The following is a 12,033-nucleotide window of genomic DNA, read 5'->3' as shown; positions in this document are numbered from 1 at the left end:
TGAGTTTACAGCAAGGTGGGGTCCCGGGCTTGGCCACCAGGCCCAGGAGGCCCATCCACAGAAGTCAGGTGGGCATCACAGGATGGGTCTTGGGGCCTGGACTGGGCCCCCGATCCTGGGATTTCCTCCGGACTGGCCTAAGCGTAGCCATTTTGTTTTAATAGGTATTTCGGGAACTTTCAGAAGTCATGCCTGGCCGTCAGCAATTAATGTTCTCGCCAAAGAGGATGGTGACCTTTCTCCTCAAAGCCTGAACTTCCCCTCCTCTGGTCACCCTTGGTTTTGGAGGAACAATGTGTTCCTGTGGTTCTGGGGTGAGACGCTGTCGGGGTGCAGTGGCCACTGCAGGAAAGGAGTTGTGCCACGGCTGAGACAGAGGGAGCGACTCCCTGGGGCCTGGAGGCCAGGAGGGTCTGGGAGGCTGTCTCTGCCTCTCCCAGCCTCCTGGACCTGTGGCCACGGTCCCCTTCCCATGTCTGTCCTCAACTCTTCCCTCTTATGAGGATGCTTGCGATGGGGGTTAGGGCCCACCAGGGACCCCAGGACGATCCCCTCGTCTCGAGAGCCTAACTCATCCAGGTGCAAAGATACTTTTTCCTTAAAAGGTCACAGTCACAGTTTCCAGGGATTGAACGTGGATGGGAGCTGCATTTCTCGGCCCTCCGCAGGTAGAGGACAAGAAAGATCTCCCCCAAACGCCCTGCTGTCGGCAGGTCAGGCCCTCCCAACAGATGGAAGGGAAGGCAGTCAGGAGGGGAGGGCGCTCGGCTAGCAGGTGGGGCTGCTGGGGCGCCATCACTCAAGGACATCAGGAGGGAGAGTGACCGGGTCCGCGGCCCATCCCTGCCCACCAGCCTAGTCTCTGTTAACTCGCCAAGCCAGCTGGGGGTGGGGCAAGTGGTGTCTGCAGGTGACCACAGGGCCACGAGGTCCTGAGAGCCATGCCGCTGCAGAGCCCCCAGGCCCTTGCACATCACGTCAGGCCCCGCCCTGCCCTTTGGATGCTGCAAAGCTCCATTTTGCAATTCTCCTGCAATGTTTACAAGAGCCTCTTCCCGTTACCCGGGCGCGCTGTAAACACGCAGGCCTGGCTCTCGGCGGGCTGCGTAATTGTGGTTTCGGTGGACAGTTCCAACAATGTGCTCCGGGCCCCACGGTTATCCGGGATGGCGTCGGAATCCGCACCGAGGGGAGATTGGCAGTTCATGGAGCTCCTGGTCTCCTGCCTCGTCCTGGCCGCTGGGAGACATTCCTTCCTGCTGGCCTGATAGCATCTCAGATCCCAGTCCTGAGCAGGGGCCAACTCCAGCCCTCTGCACCCCAGCACAGAGCAGCACCGCGGGAAGTCAGTGTTGAGAGGGACGGGGTGACATCAGGCCTCCTGATTTCACTGAGATCGCAGCTCTGCTGGGGGCGGGTTGGGCTGGGTGTGGGTGTGTGTGCAAATATCCTTAGGGATTGTGCACCCCTCACCACTCTGTACAGAACACTCCATCTCTGTGTGTATCTGAGCATATGTTCCTGCCATGTGTTCGGGCACACCTGTGCATGTGTGTGACTGTGTGTACATGTGCGTTCTTGGTGTGTGTAAGCATGTGTGCATGTGTGCGCTGCCATATACCTGCGTGTGTGCATGCACGTGTTCTTGCTGCGTCTGGGCACGTGTGTGCGTGCGTGTTATTGTGTGTCTATGAGTGTACTGTGTGTTCTTGCTGCGTCTGGGCACGTGTGTGCGTGCGTGTCAGTGTGTGTCTATGAGTGTACTGTGTGTTCTTGCTGCGTCTGGGCACGTGTGTGCGTGCGTGTCAGTGTGTGTCTATGAGTGTACTGTGTGTTCTTGCTGCGTCTGGGCACGTGTGTGCGTGCGTGTCAGTGTGTGTGTCTATGAGTGTACTGTGTGTTCTTGCTGCGTCTGGGCATGTGTGTGCGTGCGTGTCAGTGTGTGTCTATGAGTGTACTGTGTGTTCTTGCTGCGTCTGGGCACGTGTGTGCGTGCGTGTCAGTGTGTGTCTATGAGTGTACTGTGTGTTCTTGCTGCGTCTGGGCACGTGTGTGTGTGCGTGTCAGTGTGTGTCTATGAGTGTACTGTGTGTTCTTGCTGCGTCTGGGCACATGTGTGCGTGCGTGTCAGTGTGTGTCTATGAGTGTACTGTGTGTTCTTGCTGTGTCTGGGCACGTGTGTGCATGCCTTGGTGTACTTGTGACGGGCTCCATCTCTCCTCTCTGACCCCTACCCCAGACGTGGAGTGCTCATTCTGACCCGGAAGGTAATGAGGCTAGGCCGAGCTATGGCCCGCGCTCAGGTCAGCAGGGGCGTGAGGACTGCCCGCTCCTAAACCGTCTGCGGGGAGCCAGGGCTGGGGGAGGCCGGGGAGGGCCCCCTCGGTCCAGACGCCTCCTCCAGAATGAATGGCAAATGTCAAATGCGGCCCCAAGGGAAATGGTTCCCACACCTAGTCATGTCCCGAGAGAGGTCGGAGGGGGGCCCGGGAGCACGTGACGGGGGCGAACAAGGCCCCTTTGTGCTTCGGGCAGCTGTGGCTACACCGCACGGCTCAATGGGCCGGCTGTCTGGCCGCCTGGCCGGCCCCGGGGACGAGAGTACCCTGCTTGTCGCATCGGCGTCTGGGGCCTCCCGTCACACAAGCCCTGTCCCCGGACCTGCGGCAAAGACCACTTTCTCCTAGTGGACCAGGTCCAGGCCGAGGTATTCATAAAGAGGGTGATTCCTGGCGTTTGCTCAGAGCGGCTAGAACCATTGCAAGTGGGCAGTTTTCATTTGCTCTGGCTGGAACAGGGTCCAGGGTCTGAGGTGGGAAAGCAAAGTGAGGGCTTGCAGAGCCGCCCTGGGGGCGTTCTGATGGCCTCGTGGATCTTGGCCTCCTGCCATTTCCTGCGGCCCCAGAGTGGGGTAGCTCCCCAGCCTCCCTGCCCTGTTGCCGGCCTGAGACCCAACCAGGGGGCTGCCCAGGATCAGCAGGACACCAGGTGTAAAGGGGGCACCCCCACCTTTCAGCGACCTCCGCCCTCGGGTCCCCAGGCTCTCCTTCTCGGAGAGAGGAGCCCCGTCCCTTCTTCCCACGCCGCAGGGAGGGGTCCAGTGGATGTCAGCGCCCCGGGAGGGGGGGTCTGGCTGGGGCAGGAAGACAGCCTGAAGGGAGGGGGCCGGCAGACAGGGCAACGGGGCATCTGGGTGAAGGAGACGAGGCACACGGGGTGGGGTGGTGCGGAGCAAATACAGATGAACGGGGGCTGCGGGGCGAAGCCTGAGGGGCTGCAGGCAGGCAAGGAGGTGCCTTAACAGCAGGTGTATGTGGAAAAGACACAGAAGTGGGTCTGGGGGCTCCCTCTGGGCAGAGTCAAGCATCGGAATAAAGTCAGTAAGGACAGGAACAGGTGATAGGCCGTAGCATGAAATGGGAAGCGATGAGTCTCTGTCGACATGACTAAATTGAATTCGTAAATGGGGGGAAAGCTCTTCCTTATAGTAGAATTCCAGCCAATAAATGATGGAATTAGAAAATCATTATTTTGGGGGCGCCTGGGGGGCTCCATCAGTTGAGCGCCTGACTCTTGGTTTCAGCCCAGGTCCTGATCTCAGGGTCGTGAGATCAAGCCCCACGTGGGGCTCCCAGCTCAGCAGGGTGTCTGCTTGGGACTCTCTCTCCCTCTCCCTTTGTCCCTCCCTCTCAGGCTCTCTCTCTCAAATAAATAAATAAAACCTTTTTAAAAAATAAACTGTTGTGGAATAAAAGTAATACTTTAAAAAAAGCGGCTCCTCGTGCGGCTGGTTTCCAACGCTTACACGTGCCCGTCTTCACAGCGAGCAGGGCCCCGAGGGGGGTGGGGGCCTCCACAGACAGGGGCAGGAGTGGGGCAGCTGTTCCCCCGGCACAAGAGGGCAGAGCTGGGGGCCTCCGAGCCAGCGGCACCTGCCCCGCTGCCCCTGCGCAGGGGGGAGCTGACAGAGTCTGTCCCAGCCGTGACCCTCACCTGCTCCCTCTGGCTGATGAAGCCCGCCCTGAACGCCCACCTGGGGTCTGTGCTGGTCGTCCAGGACTGATGTCCAGGCTGGAGGCCCTCCACCCACCCACGGGGCCAGGTTCTGGCTCCCGGGACCACTCCTGTGTCATGGTCCACGGAGCACACATGAGCCCAGACTGTGCAGGGGACTCGGGGCCACTACCCCAAGCTCCTGCGGGACCCATCATGTCCTGGGCTGGACTAGGGGTGCCCTCAGAGTCCCAGGAGGAGCCCTATCCCACCCAGTAACTGGGCTCCCAGCTCCCTAGTGGTCAGACATCCCCAGGGTTTCTTAAAAACCCACATTCCCAGGCCCCCTCCCAGAGACCTGACCCACAGTTTTGGCATGGGGTGGGGGGCAGGAGGCCGTGAGGACTCCCACTGGGGAGGTGGAGCCTCGTGTGGTTACCGCCTCCCCCCCCCCCCCCGCCCCGCACAGGACGTTCTCCCCGTGAGCTCATCTGTCCCGTCTCCGCGATAAGCCCAGTCCACCTGCCCACCACACACACCATGGCCGCCATGCCCAGCAGAGCCCGACTGGCCAGTGCCCCACTCTCCCCGTGCCTCCCACCCGGGACCCTGACCCCCGGAGGCTGGTTCTTCCAGGCTGAGCCCCTAGCAGGACTCTGCACCACACGTGGGCTACAAGCCCCCCAGCTCCTGAGTCCACACCAGGCCCGGCCTGGCCGCCGCTCGTGCAGTTCTCAGGGGTCAGGGATCACGCCTAACGGCACCTCACACGTAGCCCCGCCCTACTGCCAGCTCAGCGTGGGGCCCCATGTCTGTCCCGGGCCCTCAGGCTGTCCGTTCATGGAAGAGACCCCAGGCTGTAACCTGCTCCAGAGTCGAGAGCCCAGCTCATCGTTCACCAACATATTGTGGGATTTCTGTCTCTGCCAATTATCGAATCAATTCCACATGGAGCCAAAGTGTGACATTTTTCAGTGAGATCGTAGTGGTGATTGTAACAGGATGTGAGATTGGGCATGTGGGGCGTGGCCCCGGGGCCACTGTCAGGAGCCACCAAGTCATAGCTGCGTGGTCTCCTTGGAGGAGTCTTCCCAGCAGAGGCCGAGAACAGGTTGCTGGAACTCCCCCCCTCAGCCCCATCCCTCTGCCCCTAGGGAAAGGCGTGGCTAGGGGCGAGGGTTCCGTGGGCCGGCTCCTTGGAGATGACCAGGGGCTGAGATTCCTGCCCCAGCCCTCGGGGACGGCCACCACCTAAGCCGAATCCATGAATCGGGCTCCCGGTGGGACAGTGCAGTCTGATATGTGAGCCCTTGGTCGTTGTCCTGAGGACCCGGCCTGAGTCTCTCGGGCGAGCTAGGAGCCGGCACAGTGCAGGCCAAGGAGCCTGTCTACACTGCCAGCGAGCGCGGGTTTGCCTCCTAGACAGGACGTGTGCTCCCTGGGGACAGATGGCATGAAACAAGCATCTTGAATTAATCGCAGGACTAACAGTGACCAGAAAGTTCCAGATCCCAGCCCTAGTTTTCAAACTGCAACATGAGAAAAATGGTCCTCTTGGAACAACGTTCAAGGAGCAGTGAAGTATAAAAATAAAGACGCTTTTAACGACACCCATGGGTCCCGTGTACCTGACACATGACAGAAACAAACTATCAGTGAGCCTCCTTTGTGGTAGAAAACGTGTCTCTAAACTTAAGACCAAAAAGGAAACCGAAAAGTCATACAGTTGACCTTGTACAACTGAAGTGTCACTATATCAAAAATTACTATAAATGGAATTTATTGACAAATCTGTTCAAATCCGCACACTGGATTTTCATTAAAACATACCAGCCATGAATCAATCAACATCCCTAGGAGCTTAAGGGCCTTGTTTTTAAGTTTTAAAAAGTGGGAAACTGTGGAAACATAACTGCAAGACCTAGAAAAGCAAGTAGTCTCACAAATCACTGAGAGAGAGAAAGGCCCTCCCCAGAGAGATGGGGGCAGGGACGCGGGGCCCACCCACGTGACAGGACAGTACATGCGAGGAGCCATCGATGCGTGCGTTCAGCACGGGGACACACAGCACTAGATGCAGACATGGCCACACGCGTGCACGTGCACACACATGTACATGCATGCACACACCTGCCTGACGTGCGCTGTGCACGCATATAAACACGTACCTACACGGACGCACGCGCACACACATCCTCTTGCAGACGCGGCTGGAGGGAAGTACCAAACTCTGACCTCCATCTCTGGGATGTGGATTGTCTCTGGTTTTGACTTTCCACCTGTTGCTTATTGGAGTTTTCTAAAATGAATATGTGTTTTGTGATCAAAATATCCAAATAATATTTTTCAAAAAATAAAAAGAAAAGAAAGCAAAAAATCATCTAACAGGGCACTCTCAACCTCTCAAATGTTTGTTGAAAACACAATCTTGGTAAATTTTGGTGATTTTCTATCTCTGGCCACCGTACCCTGCCTGACCTTCCTCCCTGACCTCAGACGGGGCGCTCTGGGAGAAGGGCGTGGGGCGGGGCGGGGCGGGTGCTGGACAGAAGCGGTGCAACCCCCAGAGCCAAGGAGAGGCTGGGATGGACGGGACCCGAAATGCACCCATCCCATTGAGAAGAACCAAGGCTCCAGCTGGCACACGGCTCGAGCGCCTCCTGCGTCCACGGAGCCGCTGTGAGCTGGTGATGGGCAAGACCCAGAGAAGTGTAAGTGTTTAACTGGGAGTGTGTGTAAGCAACACCCACGAGTCCTCACACACATAGTTTGTAAAGATGCATGGATCTGACTACATCTGTGCTCCTTCCTAAGCCGTCCACCTCCCGCCCTCCCTGGGGGTCCACAGCAGTGCGGCTGAGGGCTGTGGAAAGGCGGGAGCCCCGCGGCCCCAGGAGGCACAAACGGGGTGCGGCTAGAACGGTCAGAGCTCCGTTTGGACCTGATTCTGCAGGTGAGGCCAAGCACCGAGAGCACGTCTGCTCCGGTTGGGTTTGGGGCGATGGGGGGAGGGAATTACCCGCATGGAATTCGCATGGGGATGGTCGGGGCCAGGAGCTGGAGAGGCAGTCGGCTCATGGAGGCAGCCGACCCATCCACTGTGAGGAACGCATACTGTGGCTGACGTGAGCCTGTTCCACCGTCCACGCTGCCACGCTGTGGACGTCTGCTCAACGCCATGGGCCTCTCAGGCTCTGCGTGACCTATGAGTGACACTGACACCCTTTCCAAGGCTGTCCGGGGGCAGCAGGGGAACTGCCCCTTCCATGGGAGTCAGGAGCCCCGATCTCGGCTTCTCTGCACACGCGGGGTCACTGGCCCTCTCCATGTCCCCCGCGGGGGTGGCGCTCAGGGGACAGCGCAGAACAGTGACTCCCCGGCTGCTGTCCGAGCCGTCTGCTGCCTTCCACCAGCACCCAGAAGGTGGGGCAGGTCAGCGGTCAGCTGCAGGGAGGGACGATGCCACACTGAGACAGTTGTGGACGCAGCAGTCCCTGGAGACCCACGCAGACGTGGCTCCAGGTTCCAGCAGAGCACGGGGACACTCAGGGACCAACGTGTGTGGGAGGGTGAGCGGCCCCATCCGGCCAAGCTGAGCCGGCGGCCGGGGAACCCCCTTCCACAGACAGATCCCCATGTTGACCACAACACCTGCGGCCGCCCGGGCTGAGGCAGCGGCTAGAACAGGAGCGCCGTCCACGGGGCTCCCTGCCCAGGAGGTCGGCCGTGCGCAGGCAGAGCGCTCTCAGCTCTGTGCCTCGAGAGTCCACGGGCCTGCCGTGCGGGGTCAGGAGGAGGTCATGAGGCCCGGCCGGGAGCACCGGGGCGCTGGGAACCAGGCCCGCCTGAGGAGAGATATGACCCCCAGATTTGGGGTCCCTCAAGGTTCTCAACCCATCTTGGGTGAGCTCAACGGCGGCTTCCCACTAGAAAGCGGTGTCCCCAGACTCCTCATCGAGGTGGACCCAGGGGAAGGCCTCTCCGGCCACAAGGAAAGTCCTAGACCACACGGGACACAGAGGCGACCCGACATTGGAGGCACCGTCACGGGGGGCAGACGGTGACCCCCCGGGCCGGGAAGGCTGTGGGGGCCCTGCTGGGGGGCCTAGCGGAGGGGGAGCCCGGACCCCGTCCCACAAGCCCCACCCCCACAGGAAAGGCCACCAGGACCGTTCTCCCGCGCAGTTACCAACTTCACAGGCCCTCGGATTCCATCACCCAGACCGTAATTTGGCAATAAATTTATTTATTTGTTCAGGCCTTATCTCAACAAATATTTCCTAGCACCTCTGGCCAAGTAGAGCCAGATCCCGGGTTGGCTTTACCACTCAGGTGGCCTCATGTCTCTGCCTGCCTGGTTTCCCACCCACCGCGTTCAGCATGAGGCTTGGACCATGAGATGGGTGAGTACATGTGAATTTCTCAGACCTCCGCCACCAGAGGTTACCCAAGGCGAAAGCCCAGCACTTGGCACAGCCCTGGGCGGGCCCTGCAGCAGGACGGGTGCCCAGGATCCCCCCCGGAGGCCTGGCCTGCGAAGCCGAGGCGGCATCGACGTGGCCGCGCAGCACGTACCTATTTCGGCTGAATGTACGGTGGCCGAGGGTCAAGGTCAACACTTAGCAAAGCCAATATGATGTGTGCTGGTCAGCTTGGGCCGCCATAACGAGAACCCCGGGCCCCGCATCTCACACAGCACCGAATGTTCCTCACGGCCCTGAAGGCTGGTCAGCCCGCCCGGCGGTGCTGGCGGGAGTCCCCGACGCGCTCTCGTCCCCGAGGGGCCCCTCTGTGCCCGCGTGCGTCCTGAGCTCCCCTTCTCCCACGGACGCTGGCGGGCTGGGGCAGGGCCCACGCCAATGATCTCATCTGATCTCAATCACCTCTTTGAAGACCAAACCTCCAAATACAGCTGTGTTCTTCGGTGCGGATGTCAGGGTGTCGACGTGTGCGCTCTGGGCACACAGCCCGCCCGTGACCTTCTCAATCGAGGGAAGACCAGGGACCATCTGAAATCCTAACGCGGTGAGTGGTCACGGCTACAGTGCTGTCATTCAACATTACTGAGAACCAGGCACGCGCTTCGCCCGTGTGGGCCCGCCCGCGAGCCCCCCCCCCCCCCCCGTCTTCCCGCACTGTGCTGCCTCGGCCGCGCTGGGTGGCTCTGGGGCAACACGTTGCTTCGGACGGGCACTGCCCCCTCGATGCTCCCCAGCTGCCTCAGCCCTCCTGGCGCCCGACAGCAGGCTGACCTCCGCAGGAGCTCAGGGATGCCAGAAACACGGAGGAAGGAAGCCCTCGAGTTTGGCCTTCCCAGGCTGGACGCCAACGTGGGCCCTCTGAGTGCCCCTATGCCAGCATCTGGGGGGTGCCCCGTGACTTCATGCCCGCTCCCCGAGAACAGCACGAGGGAGACAGCACCCCTCCTCCCGCTTAGGGAATGAGAAACACTGGGGCCCTGGGAATTCGGGCGACATTGCTCCATATCGTAGTGACCAGCAGAGTCAGAGTCAGGCCCAGACGCTCGGCTCCGGCAGGTGCCCGTCGCTCTGAGCCCTGCTGCCCACCGAGACACCAGCCGTTTGCAGGTCGGGCTGTGGCCCGCTGGGCTCGGCGCCCTCCGCGCGCCTGTTCCTGGGAGCTCGTGGGGCCGGCCTGCGGCTGGGCACGGAGCGCTCTGCAGACAGCCGCCAGCCTCCCCCACGTCTGCTGGCCAGTCCAGGGACACGAGCTGTTTCAGGGGATGCTTCGGGATTACAGGAATGTCAGGAAAAGCCATCTAGCCTCCAGACCCGTTCAGTAGACGCTGATGGATTCCCCACTCGCTCTGGAAGGCGGAGGATACATCTGGCTCTGGCCAGGCAGGCCCTTCTCTGTCTGTCCATCTCTGATTGGGGTGATAACTGTTTCCCTCGAGACCGACAGGAGGGGCCTGTCCACGCTCCAGGGTGCGCAACCAGCGTTTGGGGACAGTCCCCGGGGTCACACCACAGCGCCGGGGGAGGCTCAGAGAGACAGATCCCCGGTCAAGGCTGAGCCACTTCCTCTGAGTGGGAGGCTGGCCGTGTTGGCGCGGACTCGGGATAAAAGCACCTAGAAACACTTTCTCAGTCTGTCCTGTCGGGGGCGCCACTGGTGTGAGGCTGGGCTTTAAAACTCCAGCATCTCCAAGTAAATATTTAAGGGCTGCTAGGCTTAGTTAACATTCCCTGGGAAATCGCAGCTCCCCACTTCTCCCCCCACCCCTGGCGTCCTGCAGCATCCCCTCCCCTGTCACTGTCACTGTCACCGAGCACAGGTCCCTTCTCCTTGGCCCCAGATGGCACAGGTACATCATGGCCCGAATGGGAGCCAGGCGCTGCTGGCTGTGCTCTCCGTGGCGGGTCTGAGCTGCCCAGCCACGCGGGGTCACAGCTCTGGGGGTCGCTGAGAGGAGCCTGGCTCCTCAGGCCGAAACAGCACCATGGCCACTGGGTACTTGGCTGACCCCCGTGACTCAGAGCACAGGGCCAGCCCCGGGCACCACTCAGCCCGCGTCCTGACGACGCCAACGGCCACTCGGGGCCAGCGGGTCCCAGAGAAGGGTAGACGGAACCTGTCCCTGGCACTTGGCAGCCGCGTCCCTGAGGCCCACAAGCAGACAGAGAGCAGGGCGCCGTCCCCCCAACCTCATCACCAGCCCCACACAGGGGCCTGCCGGCTTGGAACCTCCTGGCATCGGGGAGGGGAAGCTATTCCTGGAGAAGGGGGACAACTTGCCTAAAGCTGCACAGAGAGCAGATCAGGACCGAACCTCGTCTCTGGCTCTTGGTCCTGGTGGGAGCCGAGCCTCCCAGGACCCAGGGAAAGCTATACGTTAGGTCAGCGTTCGCCTGAATACACACCCTGCTCTCCGGGAGGCCAGGCCTGGGGAGCCTGGGCGGCAGGAGCCGTGGGCCATGGCCCCGTGGGCGCTGACGCAGGTGGGCCCGGGGTTGCTGTGAGGGGAAGGGGCCCCATGTGAGGGAGGAAGAACCCCTCCCCCAAGTCAAATAAAATGGCAGAAACTAGCACCTTTGGGGTGGATGGACTCACAGGAGAGTTACAACATGGAGGTGGCCGCTGACCACTGACCGTCCAGGGTGGGTGGGGCGGGGTGGGGAGCAAGGCTGCAGAGCAGAGGGGACGACCAGGGCCGGGCTGTGGAGGAGGAGGGGGAGGGGGCAAAGCGCCTTCTTGCAGTTCGCCAGGCTGGAGCGCTGGAGTGTGTGGGGCGCGAGCTGGCGGGAGCCAACCAGCAGAGAGGGGGCAGCAAATGACAGCGGCCCAAGAGGGGGTGTCGGGGTGTCTGGGATGGGGCGGGGGGTGCAGTGTCCCAGGCCGGGCCTCACTGTCCTCACCAGCTGTCCTGAGATTTTCTAGGGGCATCAGCTGCAAGACGGGGAGGAGGTGAGGAGGTGAGGGCAGTGGCCCGATAGAGAGGGAGATGGGGGTGGGGGTGAATTCCAGGCCAGGGAAGGTTCCCAGGGTGCTGACCATCCCCCAGAGGCCTGCAAAGCGCCTGCAAAGCGCCTGTAAGCTTTCAGAGGGGTTTTTCTGAGGTTCTCATGCTCCAGGCTTTCCCAGTTCCGTGAGATGGAGATAGGAAGTTGTGGTTTGCCGACGCTGTCCTGCTAGATGGTGGACATTCCTTCCCTGCAGGCTTCATGGGATTATTCTCAAACGGCTCCAGGGATTTGGATGGACTGGCCAGCTGTGGGAACTCACTCCCAGATCCAGTCTGTCCTCATTCTGAGGGGCTGTGGGGCCCAGGAAGTTCAGTCAGTGACAATGGTGTTAGTATAAAGCCTGGATCCAGACTTCTGAGGAGTCTGGGGTCCAGACTTGGACCTCTGGAAGCTCCTTATATTCAGAAAATATGCACCCTTCTCTGCAGCCTGGTGCATGAGGCACTGGACTGGGCTGGGTGCTCCAGACGGAGGCAGAGGGAGGGAGGGAGAGGACAGACAGACAGAGATACTGAGGATGAGAGCATGGGGGGACCCCAGATTTCATTTGTTG

Source organism: Ursus americanus, chromosome 4 (assembly GCF_024610735.1).
Source record: "Ursus americanus isolate L20-20 chromosome 4, mUrsAme1.1.p, whole genome shotgun sequence".
Lineage (NCBI taxonomy): Eukaryota > Metazoa > Chordata > Mammalia > Carnivora > Ursidae > Ursus > Ursus americanus.
This window is presented reverse-complemented; position numbering follows the sequence as displayed.